We start from the raw sequence: 22,390 nt of genomic DNA, 5'->3' as shown, positions 1-22,390 counted from the left end.
GATTGCTATTTACATGGTGGAATTTGCAAGCGGAAAAACTTAACGCTTCCCTAGCGAGGAAACGGATTTACGCTTTAACCTCGGCACGAGCAGGCCATCTACGGGACAAAGTGTACACGCGTTGTGGACCCACCTATAGGTGCCATTGACTTTAGACTTCAGTTGGTCGATAGTGTAGTCTATTTCAGTTTCCTCAAAATAGCAATGCACCAACAATGTGCCTGAACACACCTCGTTTTCAGACCAGCATGCCCATGGGCACACAAATGGGCTCAAATGCATTTGCATTTACAACGTGGAGCAGGATGTGAAAATGAAAACTGCGTCGGGCTGAAACTAGCAAAAAACACTTGCATTGCGCCAGGTGTATGATAGGACCCAATGTCTGTGTACCGGTGCAGTCCGAGGTGGACTTCTATGTGTTAGCACCAGTCTTCTAAACCACATTTAGTTTCTTGTGTGAGAGACGCTGGATGCTTTCCAGAGGCTCACAGCTGTAATCTCCAGCTTATCTCACTGTACACAACAGGCTTTAGCGTTCCATGTCCAGCTCTTCGGCCTTTAATGTCTGTGACTAAATATTTCCATTCAAATGGGGTTTGCTGTTTATAAGAGTTCGAATCCGCATCCTAGGTGCTGTCCCTATAAAACATTGAGAGTGAGACAATGACATCTTTCTTCCGACTCGATTTGGAACATGCTTCGATGGTATTTCCAGCCCTGCACATTGAGTGTTTCAGCCTGGTTCCTGTGGGATAGGGCAGGGCCCGGGCCCAGGTGACATGTAGGAAGCGACCAAGCGAGACGTGAAGGATTTCTGTGACTTCAATAGTGCAGTGAGCTGTTCTCCCCAGTGCAGAGATGCCACCTCACAGTTGGGCCCACTTACCCATGCGGCAATTCAGCTGACAGCTCAATTTGAGCTCTGCGGTTTAGTGCTCCTCACCCACAGTAAAGGTGCTTTTAAAGGGTTTTTGAGTTTATTGCAATATGCCAAAGTGTTGAAAAGATGCTGCATCTTTATGCACATCTTGTTTTGGCTGGTTTGCCATCAACTTTATCATTATTGGTTATTTATTATTATATTATTTACCATTGTTGGTGGTTGAGGATACCCCCCCCCCCCCCTTAAGTAAAGCGTTCTGAGTGCCGAGAAAAGCGCTATATAAATGTAATGAATTATTATTATTATTATTATTATTATTATTATTATTATTATTATTATTATTATTGTCTTTTTTTACTTTTATTAGTGAGTTTATTAAGAATTAATTTTATTTATTTAAACTTTAAAATATATTTTAAAACATTTATTCCAAATTAATTTTAAGGATCAATGCAATACATATTGTGTCGTGTTATTTTAGTATTATTTATATGCTGTTATAGTATTTATTCATATTTTGAGATTTCATTTTAATTTTATTCCAAGTTTTAGTACTTTTTTTATGTGCTTTTGTCATTTTTATTAGTTTTTTTCTTAATTTTTATTATTATTATTATTATTATTATTATTATTTTGGTAATTTACTTCAAATAAAAATAAAATAAAAAATAAGTTAATTGCCAAGGTAAGTTAGTTAGTTGGTTAGTTAATAGGTTGGTTGGTTAGTTAATAGGTTGGTTAGTTAGTTAGTTAGTTAGTTAGTTAGTTAGTTAGTTAGTTAGTTAGTTAGTTAGTTAGTTAGTTAGTTAGTTTAATTAAAAACTTTTTGTAGTGTCGGTGCCGATGGCCTCGTGGTCAGCGCGCTGTCATGTAGCGCCGTTTGCCTCGGGCGGCCCGAGTTCGAGTCCTGGCTCGTGGACCTTTGCCGATCCCGTCCCCTGTCTCTCTCCCACCTCGCTTCCTGTCAACTCTCTACTGTTCTGTCACAATAAAAGAAAAAAATTGCCAAAAAACTATATACAAAAAAAAAAACTTTTTGTTATAGTTTTAGTTAACAACAACAACAACACTGTCTATATGATCATATTGGCCCTGTTTTAAATTATAGTTCACCCAAAAAATTGTATTCAGTTCACTCATTTACTTATTTTCTCACCTTCATGTTGTTCAAAAACGGATAACTTTCATCCGTTCAACACAGAAGTAGATGTTTAGCAGAATGGTAACCCTGCTTTCTTCCATACAATGTAAGTGAATAGGGACCACGGGCTTTCAAGCCCATAAAGGTTATCATTAAAGTTATCATTAAAGATGCATGACCCATTCGCTGTATTCAGAGTCTTCAGAATTTGATAGCTTTGTCTGAGAAACAAACAAAAGTTTTAGTCGTTATTCATGAAAAATATTGCTTGACAGTCATGGTCACCATCCACTTCCATTTTATGGAAAAGATCACCCTGGACACTCCGCTGAACATCTCCTTTTGTGTTCCACAAAAGATAGAAAGTCATACAGGTTTCAAAAGACACAAGACATTAAGACTGCACTGTCAAATTTTAAGTAAACTATGGCTTTAATATAGTAGGAGGAATTCATTTTACTAACTCTGTTTTTCTGTGGAAGAAGGATGGAGAAACAATGTTTCATCCAGCACGGTAAAGGGAAAAAAAGATGAAAAGACAAGTGACTGGGCGAATGTAAAGGGAGTGGTGAGCTTCTCTGTTGATGCTCTGCTTTACTTGTTGACTGACTGCAGGCTGTGACACTAATGATCCCACACCTGGTCCTAAAGTTGGGCCTGTGTTTGGCACTGATGGCAGGGGGGCTTCCCATTTTAAACAACCCCCTGTGCCGTTAAGTAATCTGACTGTCAAAGGGGCAAGTCTGATGCTGTCTTCATCAGTCACCAACCGCCACTCGATTATGCAGCTCTGCTTGCTGCCAAAACACACACGCGTGCACGAGCACAAAGGAACAATGAGAGAGAAGATGAAAGATAAAGTGAGTGTGAAAGAGGGCAAGAAAGATAGAGGAGGGGTAGATAGAGAGACTGAAAGTGGGGTCACCCAGCATAGCTAAAATATGCTGCCGCTGACTTCTGATTGGACGATAAGGTGGGAACTTTTATAGAGACGGAACAATAAATCAAAGCGAGAACGGTTGCATAGCTCAACCGTAGAAAGACTCTCTCACACTATCTCCACCGTGCTCTTGTCCTATTTAAGAGGAAGAGATCCGCCCAAGATTGAAGGCTTGGGGAATTGGAGAGGTTCCTCATTTTTTGGCTAGAAAACAAAATGATTTCAACACCTGTAATCAAATGTGAATTCGCCTCAGAGAGGGGGCTCTTTATAGTTCAAAAATAAATACGACGCGGGTTTCAGTATAACCCCCATTCCCAGAACGCCGTCTTCTGACGTGAAAGGAAAATAAATGTTAATCATTACTTTCGCCGTCTTTCCATCCTGGTACTCGCAAACAGATATTTCCCAGCCAATGAGAACGCTGAATCATGTTGGCCTGCTTTGTTTCCACCGCAGGTCCTGTTGACAGATGCATCTGCTGGGTAAATATTGATGGATTTGTCCACTAGAATGTTCCAGAATGGTTTTCTCACTGTCTGCATTATTCAGACCCACCAGGACTGTGCAGCGAGAAGCATAGATTTAACCATTTCTTTGTCTAGATGAACGTTTGTTCACAATATTCAGTCAGACATACCCCACTGTTCCTTTTCTCACACTAACTTTCTTCAGTTGTCTTTCCTCGCTTATTTATTCAGAAATTAGAACCTGTTTTAAATGACAGAGTTAGACTGACAATTAACAGGAGAGGGATGTGTTAATACACTTCAGAGAGGTATGAATATTCAAAATAAACCGCAATGGTTTATGCATGGCAGTCAAATCTCATGTGTCCTTATTAGAGAGGCAACGACTTTCATATGTCAACCTACACCGGTATGCTGAATTACTCTGAGAAGAGAGGCTGAAGTATATATATGCGGAGTGGTTTTACATATATAGTTACAGTGGTATGAAAAAGTTTGGGCACCCCTGTAAATTTTCATGATTTTCTTTTATAAATCATTGGTTGTCTGGATAAGAAATTTCAATTAAATATATCATAAAGGAGACAAACACAGTGATATTTGAGAAGTGAAATAGGGTTTATATGATTAATGGAAAGTGTGCAAGAATTATTTAAACTAAATTAAGCATGTGCATAAATTTAGGCACCACAAAATAATAATTAACTCAATATTTTGTGCATCCTCCTTTTGCATAAATAACAGCCTCTAAACGCTTTCTATAGCTTCCAATTAGAGTCTGGATTCTGGCGGAAGGTATTCTGGACCATTCTTCTTTACAAAACATCTCCAGTTCAGTCAGGTTTGATGGTTTACGAGCATGGACAGCCCGCTTTAAATCATACCACACATTTTCAATAATATTCAGGTTTGGGGACTGAGATGGCCATTCCAGAACGTTGTACTTGTTCCTCTGCATGAATGCCTTAGTAGATTTTGAGCAGTGTTTTGGGTCGTTGTCTTGTTGAAAGATCCAGCCCCGGCGCAACTTCAACTTTGTCACTGATTCCTGGACATTGTTCTCCAGAATCTGCTGATATTGAATGGAATCCATGCGACCCTCAACTTTAACCAGATTCCCAGTCCCTGCACTGGCCACACAGCCCCACAGCATGATGGAACCGCCACCAAATTTTACTGTAGGTAGCAAGTGTTTTGTCCAAATGTTCTTGAGCATACCTCAAGCGACACCGTTTGTGGCGTGTGCTGAGAAAAGGCTTTTTCCGCATTACTCGTCCATACAGCATCTCCTTGTGTAAAGTGCGCTGAATAGTTGAACGATGCACAGTGACACCATCTGCAGCAAGATGATGTTGTAGGTCTTTGGAGCTGGTCTGTGGGTTGACTGTGACTGTTCTCACCATCCTGCTCCTCTGCTTATCTGAGATCTTTCTTGGTCTGCCACTTCTGGCCTTAACTAGAACTGTGCCTCTGGTCTTCCAATTCCTCACAATGTTCCTCACAGTTGAAACTGAGAGCTTAAATCTCTGAGACAGCTTTCTGTATCCTTCCCCTAAACCATGATTTTGAACAATCTTTGTTTTCAGGTCATTTTAGAGTTTAGCCATGTTGCCACTCTTCAGAGAAGATGCAAAGAGAAGAAATACTTACAATTGGCCTCATTAAATACCCTTTCTCATGATTGGATTCACCTGTGTATGTAGGTCAAGGGTCACTGAGGTTACCAAACCAATTTTGAGTTCTAATAATTAGTGCTAAAGGTATTGAAATCAATAAAATAACAAGGCTGCCTAAATTTATGCACATGCCTAATTTAGTTTAAATAATTCTTGCACACTTTCCATAAATCATATAAACTTTATTTCACTTCTCAAATATCACTGTGTTTGTCTCCTATATGATATATTTAATTGAAATTTCTTATCCAGACAACCAATGATTTATAAAAGAGAATCATGAAAATTTACAGGGGTGCCCAAACTTTTTCATACCACTGTAGACTTGACTAGTTAAGACAACTTTGAGAAAAGATTCTGATTGTAGCTCTATTGAAAAAATTGATGAAGGTGATATAAGTTACTGTCAAGCTATCACTTCGCAGAGGTGAGATCAATAGTCTCATCGCTTTACTCGCAGCCGATTATATTTTCTTAACAGCTTTTTACATCATCTGGATTGAGGCTGTTATCAATCACAGCCACTGCTTTTGATCTCAGTGGGGAATCATTAAGGAAATGGAGGCTCAAGCATGTTGCACCCATGCCCCATTTTCTATCATCACATGCTATATAATATTCCTCATAATTAATTTGCATTATTAAATTCATTATTACACATTTATATCAATAATATATTAATTTAACTTTTTAATCGGCATCAGTTGTGTCCAGTTGTGGTGAAACTGGTAGCTTTGGCTCGGCGAGGGCCTCAAAGCATCAATGCTTTCACACTTTGCTTCTCCAGGCTCTTCATCAGTGGCATCGCACCATATGTCTCTCCGCCGACCCACTGCATACGCGCCATCTGCCGAGTCTTCCCTCGTTCCGAAAGCCTCCTCACTCACGCCTTGTGTTCACTAGAAACTGACTAGCATTCCATAATGCCATGTATTTGGTATTTGTTGTTCATACAGTATAATGGCTGTTTGTGTGTGTGTGTTGTTGCATGTTTATTGATCACTCTGGTAAATTTAGGGGAAAAAATGATTGATGATCTGTTATTTAATTTCTTGTTGATAACTTTACGTCCAATAAGTGGCACAACATTAAAATTCTATACTATCTTGTAAAAAATGTTTTATAATAATTTAATTAATTAAATGTAACCAATATAGTAACAATATATTGTGCATTCCTAATGGTGTTCCAAATATGTACACTAGAGAATTGTAAGATTTTGAATAGTTTTATTGAGCAAGGAACCATTCAATTGTAAAGTCAAGTGACAGTTAAATTAAATTAAAAGTGACAGTAAAGACATTTATAATGTTCTAAAAGATTTGTTTAAAAAAAAAATTCTTTTGAACTTTCTATTCATGAAAAATAATGTATCACTGTTTCCCCCAAAATATTAAACGGCACAACTGTTTTCAACATTGATAAAAAAAAAAAAAACTGAAATGTTTCTTGAACATCTAATCAGCATATTAGAAAGATTTCTGAAGGATTGTGTGACACTGAAGACTGAAATTTCTGCTTTGCTATCAGAAAAATAAATTACATTTTAAAATATATTCAAATATAAAACATTTTAATGTAAAAATATTTCACAGTATTGCTGTTTTTACAGCGTTTTTGCTGTATGCAGCCTTGGTGAACATAAGAAACTTTGGTCTCATGCAGAGGTACTGCATATCATTTATTTATTTACTTGGCCTTAATTGTAATAGTTCAAATGTTGTAGTACTTTATGGTCCCTGCTTGTTACAAATGTTGTATGTGCGTTTGATTGGTCTAGCTTTTTAAAATACTTAATGACTTTTGTTTTCTCTTCATTATGTATGATAGCTTTTTTAGTTTAGTTTTTCTCATTCTGTCATTCACTTTGATAAGCTGTGACTTGCATTGAGCTGTTGGTCGGCTGGTCCTCTTGTATTCTCTGATCTGAGATAAAAGAGATTTGTGTTTATGTTCCCCTTAAAAACAAAAAGACAGTGCTAATGGTCGAGTGCCTGTTGCCTGTCAAATAATAGCAACACGACTAGATGGTGTGCATGTATATGCAAAAAAGAGATTTAATAATAATAATAATAATAATTATATATATATATATATATATATATATATATATATATATATATATTTATTTATTTATTTATTTATTTATTTATTTATTTATTTATTTATTTTACAATTATTAAAATGTTTTATATTTTAATATATTTTAAAATGTAATTATGTATGTATAATGTTTGTATATATCATGTTTGTATAATGATATATATATATATATAAGCGCATTTTTGTTTTTAATGATAATAATATTTTATACAGTGTATACATATACATAGATATACATATACATACATATACGTACGTACATACATACATATATACATACATATACATATATTTATATATATATATATATATATATATATATATATATATACACTGTATGTATAAAATATTATTATTAAAAACAAAAATGCACTTTTTTGCACCATTTACAAGAAATAGCAATCAATGACTAATGAATTTTGGCTAAAAAAAAAAAAAAAAAAAAATAAATACAATATTATAGTAATACAGAAAGCTCCACATTTATGGATCATAAAGAATCATAATTGGAGAAATGATTTGTGCAGTGGTTGTAAGAAATGCCTTTCAAATTATTGTACAAATACACACAAAGGGAATACAAGCTGCGTTTGAGGGAGCTCACAAATCAAAATGTAATTTCGGTTTGACGACGACTCGGCTGCGTTGATATTACACATGGCACATTATCATACCTCGCGCCTGCAGAACTCACAGTGCTGCCAGCGTTCTACAAACAGAAGCTGCCACACCATTATTTTGGTGATGTGGCTCTAAATTGCATGTTTTATTAGAAGTATTCTATGGTCCATTGAGCACCAAAGTTAGAAGCCGAAATGCAGCGTTTTTTGTTCCCTTCATGTACAGAGTTTATTCTGCAGGTTTCATTTTCTTTCAGTTTTCCGTATGCTATGAAAGGTTGAAAACAGGTGCTTTCTATCCAGTATTTATAAACCGTTTTCATTGCTGCTTATAATGTGTAAGTGGAGATGACGGGTAAGTTAACTGCTCTTTAAAAAAAGTGTAATGTGATGGCATCTCTTTTCTGACAAAACACACTTGAATTCATACTTGTATGACTTTTTTTTTCTCTGTGTAACACAAACGAGTTATTGTCATAATGTTAGAAAGCTGAATGACATGATGGTCAGCTATAGAGCTTTTCAAACTCAGTGCAGTACTCAGTTTTAAAAGCTATATAGCTGACCATCATGTTGGGGTTCATGGGAAATTTGACAGGTAGATAAATGGTTTTGCAAAAAAAAAAATCTGTCAAACTGGTTTGGAAGGATACCCTAGTGAAAAATAATTATACTAAAACATATTTGAAATGCATTTTATTTTATGCTAAATATGCTACAAATACATTTACATAGTTATGTACTTAATATAAATACCCTGCAATTATGCCTGCAATGTACTTTTGGTATACTAAATTGGTATACCTAAAGTCCCCCGATAATCGATCATTTATCCCTTAAAACTCATCTTTGATCATCAAATCACATTTAAACGTTTTTTACTTAAAAAAAGAAAAAAACTTGCCTCATTTAGTATACGTGGTTGATTTTGATATACTGTAGGTTTTTTTCATTAGGGTATTTATTGTGAGAAGTGCTATAAAAATAAATATAAATTGAATGAAAAATGTTTATCTTCAAGTTTACACATCTAACATTATAGATTTTTCCAGATATGTTTAATATTTTAATAATTTCTTTAGGCTTTGTACTATAACAATATACAAAAGCCAATCATTCAAGATGACCCAACTTACTTCCGGCTGAGTATGTGAGTGAGAAGACGCACGTGAAGCGAGCTCCCGAGCATTTTTTCATCTTTCAGGCTATCTAAAGTTTTTAGCACACTTGGTGGTTTCGTTTTGTAAATCACTTATTCTTGGATTGATGCTCGGAAAGAGTTATGGCTTCTGAAAGGCAACGTAAACTTAAATCGTCAGCGACCGTGACAGAGAGTCATGGCGACAAGCTGCCGCTTGATCTGGAAAATCTCCGTGCCACCCTGATCTCCGAGCTATTATCCACCATCGCAGAACAGGTGAAAGCAGCCATTGACTCCGCTCTTGCTCCAGTTGTTGCGTCCTTTGAGAGCTTTAAATCGAGCATTGAATCACAGGGACGACACATTGACGAGCTCGATAAGCACCTGAATGATTACAGTGACCGCATTGTAGCACTGGAACAGGCGGTGCTAAAGTTGAATTCGGCTAACAAACAACTCACCGACAAAGTGGAGGACTTGGAGTCACGTTCTCGGCGTTGTAATCTCCGTGTCATCGGCATCCCAGAGCGAGCAGAAGGAAGCGACCCGGTTGCCTTTATGTCACAGTTTTTTTTCCAGGATGTGCTCGGGTCAGAAATCTTTCCAACTCCGCCGCTGCTAGATAGAGCGCACCGTATTGGGCCCGCGCCTTCGGCTGACCGGGAGAATCAAAGGCCTAGAGTAATGATCGTGCGGTTCCACTACTTTAGCGATAAAGAAAAGGCTGCTTGACGTGGGAATTGGAACCAGCTCTTCCATCAGAGCCGTAAGGTCTTCATTTTCCCTGATTTCAACTCTAGTGTTGCTAAGAGGAGGGCGGCATTTACAGCAGTGAGGAACGGCCTGCGTGAGAAGAGCGTGCGGTTTTCTCTTAGATTCCCTGCTCGTCTGGTGATCGACCTCGGTGATGAGAAGCTTCAATTTGATTGCCCCAAAGAAGCACAGCGATGGTTTAATGAACGGTACTCAGCATCCTAGGTATCTTGTAGAGGAAAAATGCAAAGGACACCATTGTAAAAGCAATGTGCTCTTGATACAATGCTAACCGTCATCCAAGTGAATTTAGGCAATAATATCCTTTCGTGTTGCCTGAATTGAATGTTATAGATGTTAACTTAACTCCATGTTCGGGAGTGACTTCATGCGACATAGATGCAAATAGATAGGAGTGTCAAGAGGAGTTGCCATTTTGGTTAACAAGACTGTGCCGTTTTCGATTGACAATGTCATTTCCGATATGAATGGTAGATATGTAATTGTGAAAGGGAAAATTTCACAAACACCAGTACACTGTAAAAAATTTCCTGTAGAAACTACAGTAACTTACTGGCAGCAGTTTGCCAGTAACTTACTGTAAATTAAACTTACAGTAAAAATACTGTATTCATATTTACAGTACCATTTAACTTGCTGTAAATTTATTTACAGTATAATATATTTTTTACTGTAAAACAATGATACATTTTTTTCTCCAGTTATATATTTTAATACAATAAAAATATTACTTTACACTGTGAAATTTACTGTAATTTGTTGTCCACTTTTACTATTTATTGTAAAACTACAAATTATTGTATTTCAACAGGTTAAAAACTAGTAAATAACTATAAGAAACAAAAGACTGTTTAACTTCTTTTATTGATTTAATTGTTCAATTGTAATACTTGAAATAACATTTTAATATTCTTGCAGATTTTACATTCAGCTTTCCAAAAACTTGAAAACATTTCATTTATACATAAAAGTTTTATATTAAGAGCATTGTAAAACAATTCATGAACAGATTCAGTCATAAGAACAAACTTAAAAATGTACTAATTCAGAAAACTCCTGTGTAGAATGTATTTGCTCTTAGTAGCTTAATAGTTTTGCCAGCTGAAATCCAGAAACTCCTTAATGAAGGAGGATACATGAGGGTTCAGGCCAGAGTTCTTCCTTTGCACCATTTTCCCACTTATTTTGCTGACCTGGAACTTTGAGGAGCACTTGCTGTTGTCAGGGTTAATCCTCACAATGAACCTTTACGTAACAGAAAAAAATTGTTAGATCATTTGATGTGTAAAAATGTCTAACAACACAACCAAATACTCACAACACAACCAAATACAGAAATGCGCTGCAAATGGCACAGAACACAATGGAAATATTTCCAGGGGACCCCAATAACTGATGAACCTGGATGGGGCATGCTTAGTGCTCAATGTCTACTTTTTTTTTTCTTGCAAAACATACAGAGATGACATGTTTATGACATACAACTTTGTATACAATATACAAAATTTAAAAAGAACATGAGGGTAAGATATTAATCTATACATCAGTAACACTGTAAAAAAAAAAAAGTAATGTTATGTTTAAATAAGTTTCATAGGTAAGAAATGTAAGGTAATTTAGGGTCCAAAGATGAAACAGCAATTTTTTAAGTTGAGACACTCACACACAGATAAATAAAGCATATTATGAAAACTTTTTTGTATAAAATGTATTTATTTGCAACAGTTATGTTAACAGCAATAATAAGACATTTATGTCCTAAGAACAGCTATTCAGCTGATAGACACCATGCTGTTTTGTCATAAGAACAGCCCAGGTGAAAATAATGAGGAAATTACGTTGGCTAAATCCGATATCGCCCCCTAAACACTCATTCACTCATTTCTACATTAGTCCACTAATACAGTTCACTTGAAGCGGTGAATGAAAACGAGTGAGTGAATTCGGACAGTCGTTGATTGTACATTGGCTGTACACAGACGGGTTCGTCACTTATTGGGGTCCCCTGAAAACATTTCCATTGTGTTCTGTGCCATTTGCAGCGCATTTCTGTATTTGGTTGTGTTGTGAACTTTTGCAGTGCTATGTATTTGGTTGTGTTGTGAGTATTTGGAGCACACGTGTTGTAAAACTGATGAAGATGTTTTCTTAATTTGCGGTTGTATGGAAGTAAAATAATGGCAACTGTAAAATAAAAAAGCCTGTTGAATTGCACTGGTTGAAAAAAATATGCATTGCATTTACCATGCTTGCATTTTAATGCATTGCATTTTTAGGGCTTGCATTTTTATGGGCTGAAATTCAACATGGTTGTATATTTAAGCTGTGAATATTTTAATTCAAAACATTTCAAACACATTTTCATTAATTACAATTCAATAATCCATATTCACCTTTCATATTTCACTTCCAAAATATTCAAACTGTTTAAATATACAACCTATAATATTAAATAGGCAATTTTCGGTCCATTTTATTTCGCTTTACAAATTCGCTTCCACAAATTCAGTGGTTCAAATTTGACAGTAGATTCAACATTGACATCCAGGAACTGCAGGAAAAGCAGTAGATTACAGAGCATACTCTCCATCTGCTGTCGACCTCACCAGCAGGGGGTGCAAGCATATGTTGTTGACGAAGACCAGAGCAACAGTTAGAGCAAGCCATTCATTCATAAAAACTGATTTATAGAAATGTAAGTGTATTTGTGATTATTATGAGGGCTGTTTTTATGTTTAATTTAGTGTCTTCACAGTCCCTGTGTAGCCGCATCTTTCTCTACATGAACAAGATTATAATGCTATTCTCCTGATGCTGATGTACAGAACAAATGTTACATTTGAAGTAGACATATTTTTCTCTTGGTTGTTTAGTTGCCTTAACTTTATATCACGGAGATGTGCTGCAGTACTATTCTATATTCCATAAATTGCAGTACCACTACTCAGCGTGAAACTTTGCGCGTTAAGTTCATATTCTGTGTCCATCTGCTTGCCTATAGCCATTTAGTACAGCCTTCTGAATAATGTGTGAGTTTGGTCTTTTATATCACTGTATTAGTCCATTAAACTACGTTAAGCGTTTTATATGTCCAGCTATCCTAAATTATTAAAGGGAAAAGTACTGCAGCACATATCCGCCATATAAAGTTAAGGCAACTTAACAACCAAGAGAAAAATATGTCTACTTCAAATGTAACATTTGTTCTGTACATCAGCATCGGGAGAATAACATTATAATCTCGTTCACGTAGAGAAAGATGCGGCTACACAGGGACTGTGAAGACACTGAATTAAACATAAAAACAGCCCTCATAATAATCACAAATACACTTACATTTCTATAAATCAGTTTGCTCTGCAATCTACTGCTTTTCCTGCAGTTCCTGGATGTGAATGTTGAATCTACTGTCAAATTTGAACCACTGAATTTGTGGAAGCGAATTTGTAAAGCAAAATAAAATGGACTGGAAATTGCCAGTTGAATATTATAGGTTGTATATTTAAACAGTTTGAATATTTTGGAAGTGAAATATGAAAGGTGAATATGGATATTTGAATTTGTATTAATGAAAATGTGTTTGAAACGTTTTGAATTGAAATATTCACAGCTTAAATACATAACCATGTTGAATTTCAGCCCATAAAAATGCAAGCCTTAAAGAAACAATGCATTAAAATGCAAGCATGGTTAATGCAATGCATATTTTTTTCAAGTAGTGCAATTCAACAGGCTTTTTTATTTCAAAAACATTTGGCATTATTTTTCTTCCATACGGTTGTTTTTTCTATTTGCATGTGTTTTCTTAAAGGGATAGTTCACCCAAAAATGTAAACTCTGTCAGTAATTACTCATCCTCATGTTGTTTCAACCCTATAAGACTTTCGTTCAACTTCGGAACACAAATTAAGATATTTTTTATTAAATCTGAGAGCTGGCTCACTCCTCCATAGACTTCTATGTTGTTCCGCCCAAAAAGGTAGTAAAAAATCATTAAAATAGTCCAAGTGACTATAGTGGCTCAACCTTAAGTTTATCAAGCGACAAGAAATCTTTTTTGTGTGCAAAAAAAACTAAAAATGATTACTTTATTCAATTATTAATTTTCTTCAGTGTGGGCCTCTGAGTGAGTTCACGAGAGCAACTTCTCGCATGTGTTGTGGCGCTCACGTGAACTCATGTCAGAGGCCCACACAGAAGAAAATTAATAGTTGAATAAAGTTTTTTTTCGCAAAAAAAGTATTCTCGTTGCTTGATAAACTTAAGGTTGAGCCACTGTAGTCACTTGGACTATTTTAACAATGTCTTCACTATCTTTTCTTGGCTGTCAGAATGAAATTACATAGAACCCTATGACGGAGTGAGCCAAATTTCTCAGATTTCATCAAAAATATCTTAAATTGTTACGACGATGAATGAAAGTCTTACAGGGTTGGAACAACATGAGAGTGAGTAATTACTAACAGAATTTTCATTTTTGGGTGAACTGACCCTTTAAAGGAGAACTCCGGTCAATTTTAACATTGAGCTCATTTTTTGTACATTTGGAATGCTGTCAGTACAGAGAACAACGACAAAAATCGGTGTTGCTACACAGTGTTATCTTTTTTTTTTAAATTTGCACCCTGTTGACTTCAATAGGGCATGTTATAAACCTGCTTTTAGCCTCTTAACATCCTTGATGTGTCATTACAAGTGCACAGGTCATGTGAGTGATTCCTTCAGAGTGAACACGAGTGAATCTGACTGCAGTAGATGTGAAAGATATGAATAAAAATTATGTTATTTCAGCCAGCGATCCTACCTGTATTTACATCCTGTTTTCGGTCGAAGTCCACAGTAATCGATTGTCGAGTTCATGCGCATGATCATAGGTACTAAAACAATGCGCGTGAACTCGACAATCGATTACTATGGACTTCGACCGAAAACAGGATGTAAATACAGGTATGAGCGCTGGCTGAATTATTATCATTTTTATTAATATCTTTCACATCTACTGCAGTCAGATTGACCCACGTTCACTCCGAAGGAATCACTCACATGACCTGTGCACTTGTACTGACACATCAAGGATGTTAAGAGGCTAAAAGAAGGTTTATAACATGCCCTATTGAAGTCAACAGGGTGCAAATTTTAAAAAGAGGATAACACGGTGTAGGCAACACCGATTTTTGTCATTGTTCTCTGTACTGACAGCATTCCAAATTTACAAAAAATTGAGCTCAATGTTAAAATTGACCGGAGTTCTTCTTTAAGTTGCAGCGTGTTGAGCACTCTCGGCCAACGTACTTACCACCTTCACGTCTTTCCTAACCTGTATGTTCTTCTTACTTTAGTGGAACACAAAAGAAGAATGTTGGTGACCCAACATTTTCTGTCCCTGTTGACTTCCATTATATGGACACAAAAAAACAATGGAAGTCAACAGAAACGAAAGCATTGGGTCACCAACATTCTTCAAAATATCTTATTTTGTGTTCCGCTGAATAAGTAAGTGATGACATAACTTGGGTGGATTATCCCTTTAATGTTTACCTAATATTATGGCATATTGCAAGATGTACTTACCTCTGAATGAACTCCAAAGTAGTGGCTGCTTCCACTTGGTACTCGATGTTAAGCACATAATAGCAACCGAAGAGAACAGCAAACGCAGAGGAAAAATCTGGCAGGTCAGTCTTAGGAAAGAGGACTTTGCCTTCAATTGACAGCATCCATTTTTTGCTGTGTAGAACTGAATCCCTTAAAAAAAAATTATAATAATAGCAATAAATTCATTTATAGTGTTTAACTTTGCAAAAACATTTAACATTTGATTTTGGTGTCAGTGAAAATATGTTGATGGAGCTTTTCTTATTAGTTTAAAAGGATAGTTTACCCAAAAATGACAATCATCATTTAGTCACCCTTGTTTTTCAAAACTTATTTGAGGAGATGTTAAAGGGTTCACCCAAAAGCAAAATGTTAAATATGGAGATCTATGAATAAAGCAACATGTTTGTTTTTAAAAACCATCCTAGAGCTGCATGATTTTGGATAAATTGAGATGCAGTCCATTTAAAATGTTTAAAGACGAATCATTGACATTTATATGAGATTGTGTGGGTGTCTGAATCGCGATCACAATCTTTTAACTATTAATCGTGCAGCTCTAAACCATCTCTTAAACATTGCTAAATCATGTATTAAAGGATCTTACCAAGCATGATCAGCCTTGGAGTAGAAGGAAGTGAAAGCCTGGTCTCTACATCTGTTGGAGTTGTTGTGACCTACACACACACAAACACAAGAGTTTTACTAACTGTCATTTACATACATTTTTGAATATATAAATGGAAAATACTCACAGACAGATTTCTCTAATGGTTTTTATGTTTTCTACTGAGGTGTGCTGAAAATGTCGACTTCACTCGAAAATATTTTTTACAGCCAGTAATTGGACATTTAATTTTTTTGCCATCGCGAATATGCCATTTTAGATGTTCGCAAAGACTGGCGAATTTGGTCGACACGAATGTACAGCCTTCAACACTGCATCTAGAATTCAGATCGTGCTGTTCTTATCTGTCCGGGTTTTTTGCGGCCTTTCTGTGTTTGCGGTAAATGTGAGACTGGAGGGCGGAGAGTCTTTGGAAAGTACATGGGCATTCAGGAACTGCACACGAAAACCTGAAGTTCGCCTTGTTTTTATGCCCTTTGGCATGATTAATAAAGGCGTATAATGTCTCCACAGAGACGCCACAGTGTTTGCACAAGAACATTGCGGGTTTTACTCTAGCACTATATGACGTGCATAATGCATTTATATGGGGTAATCGGCACGCGATAATAGCGGGAAAAAAAAACGACTGACTTTAAACTAAATCCACAAAAGCTTTGTTGTTCGGCCAACAGTTCACATGAACACTCACCAGCTCCTGACGTGGTCAAACCCAAGGCAGAGACCCGTTAATGTCCATATTTTGACGGTGAAACGTTCAGAAAAGGGAAAGAAAGGAAAGAAATATGAATGTTTGCACAGTGTCAACACAACTCTCTAGCTCTCTTCACAGCATAATGTGAGGTGACTGCGCGCCGTTAAGTGGCAGCGTTTTTTTATTTTTTTATTTAGCTGCTAAACCAAAAATATAATATATGTAAAGTAAAATGAGGAATATTTGTACACACCTTTGAATCTGACTGGTTCTTCTCGTATCTGTGCGTCTTCGTTTTCTTCTTTCTCCAAGCGGGAAATAATGCTTTTCTGTGATTGGTCAGGTTTCGCGCTCATTTTTTTTTACTGTATTTAGATTTACAGTAAATTAAAAATACTGTATTTTAGTGGCGCCAAGTGGATATTTTCCAAAATGTAACTTTAAAATACAGTAACATGCTGTATAATTGTCCTACAGTAAAATACAGTTCATTTTACAGTTAAATACTGTGTAATTTACAGACATTTCTAACAGTGTAGTTTTGGTAAATGTATATGCCCCGAATTTTGACAATGCTCTCTTTGCTCAAAACTTGTTCTCTAAGATCCCAGCTCTGAACACACATTTTTTGATATTTGGGGGTGATCTAAACTGTGTGATTGATCCAGATTTGGATAAGTCAAGTACTGTTATGAGAGCTCCATCTGCTATGTCAAAGGTATTTTCTGAGTTTATGGTTCAAAATGGTTACATTGACCCATGGAGACACATTAATCCCACAGTGAGAAAATACTCATTTTATTCGTATGTCCATCAATCTTTTTCTCGTATAGATTATTTTTTTATCAACAACTCTCTAATTCCCCAGGTTGTAAACTCAGAATATCTGCCCATTGTTATTTCAGACCATGCTCCTCTAAGTCTTGACATTCTTTTATTTTCATATCGCACTTCTCGACCACCCTGGAGGTTCAATTCTTTACTCCTATCTGACTCAGCATTTTGTGAATATATTTCTAATTCAATAGATGATTTTCTCCTTACTAATCAGACCGATTCAATCTCTTATTCCTTACTCTGGGAAACTTTGAAGGCTTTTTTAAGAGGACAGATAATCTCTTACTCTGCTTATGTTAATAAAGAACGGAGGAATAGGATTAAAAAGCTATCTGACAATATTCAAGCTTTAGATGACCAATATACTCACAACCCGACTCCTGACTTACATAAGCAAAGGCTTAATTTGCAGGCAGAATTTAATCTATTATCCACAGGTGAGGCAGAGAGACTTTTATTACACACGCGTGGCAATTACTATGAGTATGGGGATAAGATCGGTCGGCTCCTGGCCCACCAGCTGCGCGGACGAGCGGCTTCTCGTTTTATTACTCAAATTGCGCAACCCGGTGGCGCATTAACCTCAGATCCTGAGGAGATCAATTCGACCTTCCAAGATTTTTACTCCTCCCTATACAAAACTGAAGCTTTGAACCATAAAAGAAGAAATGGAACAATTTCTTGGGCTTGTTGACTTCCCCAAGGTTGATTCTATTTTGGCATCTGAAATTGATGGACCCATTACTTTAGAGGAAATTGTTGAGTCAATTCATTCATTGCAATCGAAGAAATCCCCTGGCCCAGACGGGCTGCCGTCTGAATTTTATAAGAAATTTCATGCTAAATTGGCTCCACTTCTTTTATCTGTATTTGAGGAATCCTTAGAGCTAGGTATGTTGCCCCCATCATTGAGACAAGCATCTATAACTCTATTGCTTAAAGATGGGAAGGACCCGACATTATGTAACTCGTACAGACCTATTAGCCTGCTCAATGCTGATGTTAAAATCTTAGCCAAACTTTTAGCTTCTCGTTTAGAGGCAATACTACCTAGTATTATCTCAGAGGAACAAACTGGATTTATAAAAGGACGGCATTCATTTTCTAATATCCGTACTCTTTTTAATATTTTATACTCAGGACAAAACAATAGCTCCGCTGAGGTGATCATCTCGTTAGATGCCGAAAAGGCATTTGATAGGATAGAATGGGCTTATCTGTTTAGGACATTAGAGGAGTTCGGTTTTGGGGATCGATTGATTTCATGGATACGTTTATTATATGCTGGCCCTCAAGCTTCAGTTTATACTAATAATGCCAAATCTGAATATTTTACTTTATCACGGGGTACGCGCCAGGGATGTCCCCTGTCTCCAATACTTTTTGCCATAGCTATTGAACCCCTTTCAATAATGCTTAGAACACTTCCGATATTTCAGGGCATAATCCGCAAGGGAACTGAATATAAATTGGCTTTATATGCTGACGACTTGTTACTCTATGTTACCAGCCCAACTGCATCTATCCCCGGGATTATACATCTATTAGATGATTTTGGGAAATTTTCTGGGTATAAATTGAACTTACAGAAGAGTGAATGTCTACCCATAAATCAGTCTGGCCAAAAACTAAAACAGAATGACATACCCTTCCATTTGGTGAATTCTAAATTTAAGTATCTTGGTGTTAATGTTACGCTTTCTTATTCCGCCTTAAAAGCAGCAAATTTTACTCCTTTGGTTTCATACATGAAGTCCGCTTTTTTAAGATGGGCAACTCTCCCATTATCTCCACTAGGTAGGATAAACGCTGTCAAAATGAACATTCTGCCAAAATTTCTTTATCTCTTTCAAGCTATTCCTCTGTTTTTACCTAAATCTTTCTTCAAGAATATAGACAAACTAATCTCTTCATTTATATGGGCAGGGAAAACTCCTAGAGTTTCCAAAATTTTGCTCCAAAAAAGTCGGTTAAGTGGAGGGCTTTCCCTGCCTAACTTTATGTATTATTACTGGGCGGCGAATATTCAGAAATTAGTGTTTTGGGTACAGACCCCCTCTTTACCATGGTGCCGCTTAGAAGCTAAGTCTTGCATTTTAACATCTCTCCCTGCTATGGCATTCTCTTCTCTCCCTATGTCCCTTTCACATTACACGAAAAACCCAATAGTATGCTCTTCTCTCAAAATATTCTTTCAATTTCGACGCCATTTTAAATTTACCTCAGCATCAACCATGGCTCCTATACGAAATAATCATCTCTTTCTTCCTCCCATTTCAGATTCTGTATACTCTCTTTGGGAAAAGAAAGGTCTGAAATGCTTTAAAGATCTTTTCATTAATGATGTGTTTGCAAGTTTTATCCTCATCCTTTAATTTGCTTCCTTCTCACCTATTTCGTTATTTTCAAATTAGGCACTGTGCCTCCTCTCTGTTTTCCGGGTTTCCCTCTCTGCCTACAAAGTCTACATGGGAAGAGGCTTTTAAACTGAATCCTCACATGGGGGGGATTATCTCAAAGATATATGCAATTATCTTGTCAAAAGATAATGCTCACAACATCAAAACTATCAGGGCTTGGGAAGAGGAACTTGAATTAGAGTTTGAAGATGACTACTGGAGTAGAGTATTAGACAACGTACGTACCACTACTTCGTGTGCTAGGCTTAGTTTTATACAATTTAAAACTATTCATAGAGCTCATCTTTCGAAGACAAAACTTTCTAAAATGTATCCCAATGTTTCAGATTTGTGTGATAAATGTAAACTTTCACCATGTAACCTTAGCCATATGTTTGTATTGTGTCCCAAGTTACAAAACTTTTGGAATTCTTTCTTTAAAATAGTTTCTGATGTCCTAGGGGTCAAGTTAGCGGTTTGCCCTTTGATTGCAACCTTTGGAGTTCCATCTCGGCGTCAGCCTTTAAGCCGTAGACAGGCCGAGGCCGTAGCTTTCGCATCTCTCCTCGCCAGGCGCAGAATACTGTTATCTTGGACCTCCCCACAACCCCCTTCTATTTCAGTTTGGCTCAAAGATTTGGTCTTTTTTTTGAAACTTGAAAAAATTAAGTACAATATCAGAGGTAGGGGAGATTCCTTTGGCAAAAAATGGCAAAAATTTATTACATTCTTTAATGACTTACCAACCTTAGACGTGGATTGAATGGAGGTCTATATATGTGTCATCTCAATTTTGTATGTATCTTTGCCTGTATGTAGATATACATTAATGTATGCACATATGTGTGTTTTTTTTTTGTTTGGTTTTTTTTTTTTTTTTTTTTTTTTTGATCTTCAGATGTCTTGTTTATCAGATTGGGGATTGCTTTGTTGGGGCTGGGTAGGGTTGTTTATGGTGGGTGGGGTGGTATAAAATGTAAAAATGCAGTTTGCAACAATAAAAATTCTATGATAAAAAAAAAAGATGACCCAACTTAGAATATCATGCTTTTTTCACTCAGTATAAGTGAAAGCATCCAATATTTAGCTGTGTTTGTTTAATTTTAGGATTTCTTGGCATCACAATGTTTGAGGAACCCTTAGACAGTTATCCAGCAACCAACTAGTTGATTTGTGAAGTTGATTTATTTTTTTATTTTGTTTTATTCTTCTTCTTGCAGCTATGTTTTAATTAGCATCCTGTGCTTTAGATTTTAGTTTGCACAGTAATTAAATATTTTAATTAGCATGCTAATTAAAGCACTGCCACCTAAAATAAAATAAAAAATTTAAAAAAAAAAACAGAGGGGAAAATAATTCATCTATAGTCAGTTTTTGGATGACTAGTTGATTAGTCGGCCTTTGTGACCCAGCATTCCCAATTACCCTTAGTTTCTATAGTGCAATTGAAGAAAAAAAAAAAAAGATTTCTCATTTTGTTTCGACTGATTGATCATCATCCACACAGTTTTTCCCAACATCTCCTGTTATGTGAATCAGTTAAATCTGAGCAGTAGCCCTGCTCTTCAAAGGGAACTGAAGGGAGATCAGGGACAAGACGGCGATGTTGATTGACGTGGACATGGATGTTGACAGCTTGTGGAGTGTTCCAGAGAGTGGAATAAAGCGGCGAGCCAGCCGGAGGTCAGATACCAAACCCAGATTTACACACTCACTCGGGCTCAATCACAGCCAGCCTGCCTCAGAACGAAGGCGGAGTTCTCTTCCGCTCTCTTCTTCTCCTCTGTTTGATATTGTGTTGGGACAATGACTCAGAAAGGGTAATGAAAGCCTTTCAGCTTCCCTGAGGAAACTTCACTCACTTAATTACTTCAGCCTCCTCTGGTGAGCTTGAAATATGCTTTTTGGGAGCCAGCGCAATCTCTCTTGGATTAATCCCCTTGCAAAATTGATGTTTACCATGCAAGCAAACAGAGTATAACCAATCTGTATCTTGTTAGTGCTTGTGAAACGGACAGTTGATTATCTGTAGAATTACCTCGAAAACATTACATTTAAGGCAAGGCATGCTGAAGATTTTGTAAACCGTTTCAGTGCAACGCAGACCAATTAGTTTGCCTGGTGTTTATGTACTTAAAGGTTCAATATGTAACTTTTTTGCTTTAAAAATAGCAAAAATCACTATATCTATGTTATATATATTTTTTTAGTTGTGTACTTACATTATCCCGACTGTTTCCAACAACTTTCAAACCAGGAGAAATTTGTAATTTAATATGAAGACACGGACCGTTTGCTTATTTCCGTTTTGTCGAAGTCAATGGCATCATATCCGCGTTCTCCCTGGTTTCTGCTCGTACTGCCATAGTAACCAGAGCCGTCTGATAGTAACCAAGGCGACAGACGTGGACAACTGTGTAGTTCGTAATGTCTATCTGCACGCTGTTGTTGTTTCATTCAAACATTATGGACCATGGAAAGCAGAC

At 36.6% G+C, this 22,390-nt stretch overlaps 1 protein-coding gene across 2 annotated transcripts in view; it reads left to right on the top strand.

The window, feature by feature from the left end:
- suclg2 (succinate-CoA ligase GDP-forming subunit beta) overlaps window positions 1–22,390 on the top strand; it is a 140,852-nt gene that overhangs the window by 23,350 nt on the left and 95,112 nt on the right. The gene's annotated exons all lie outside the window — the stretch shown is intronic.

The sequence above is a fragment of the Scardinius erythrophthalmus genome (genome assembly GCF_964197995.2).
Source record: "Scardinius erythrophthalmus genome assembly, chromosome: 25".
NCBI classification, from domain to species: domain Eukaryota; kingdom Metazoa; phylum Chordata; class Actinopteri; order Cypriniformes; family Leuciscidae; genus Scardinius; species Scardinius erythrophthalmus.
This window is presented reverse-complemented; position numbering and strand designations above follow the sequence as displayed.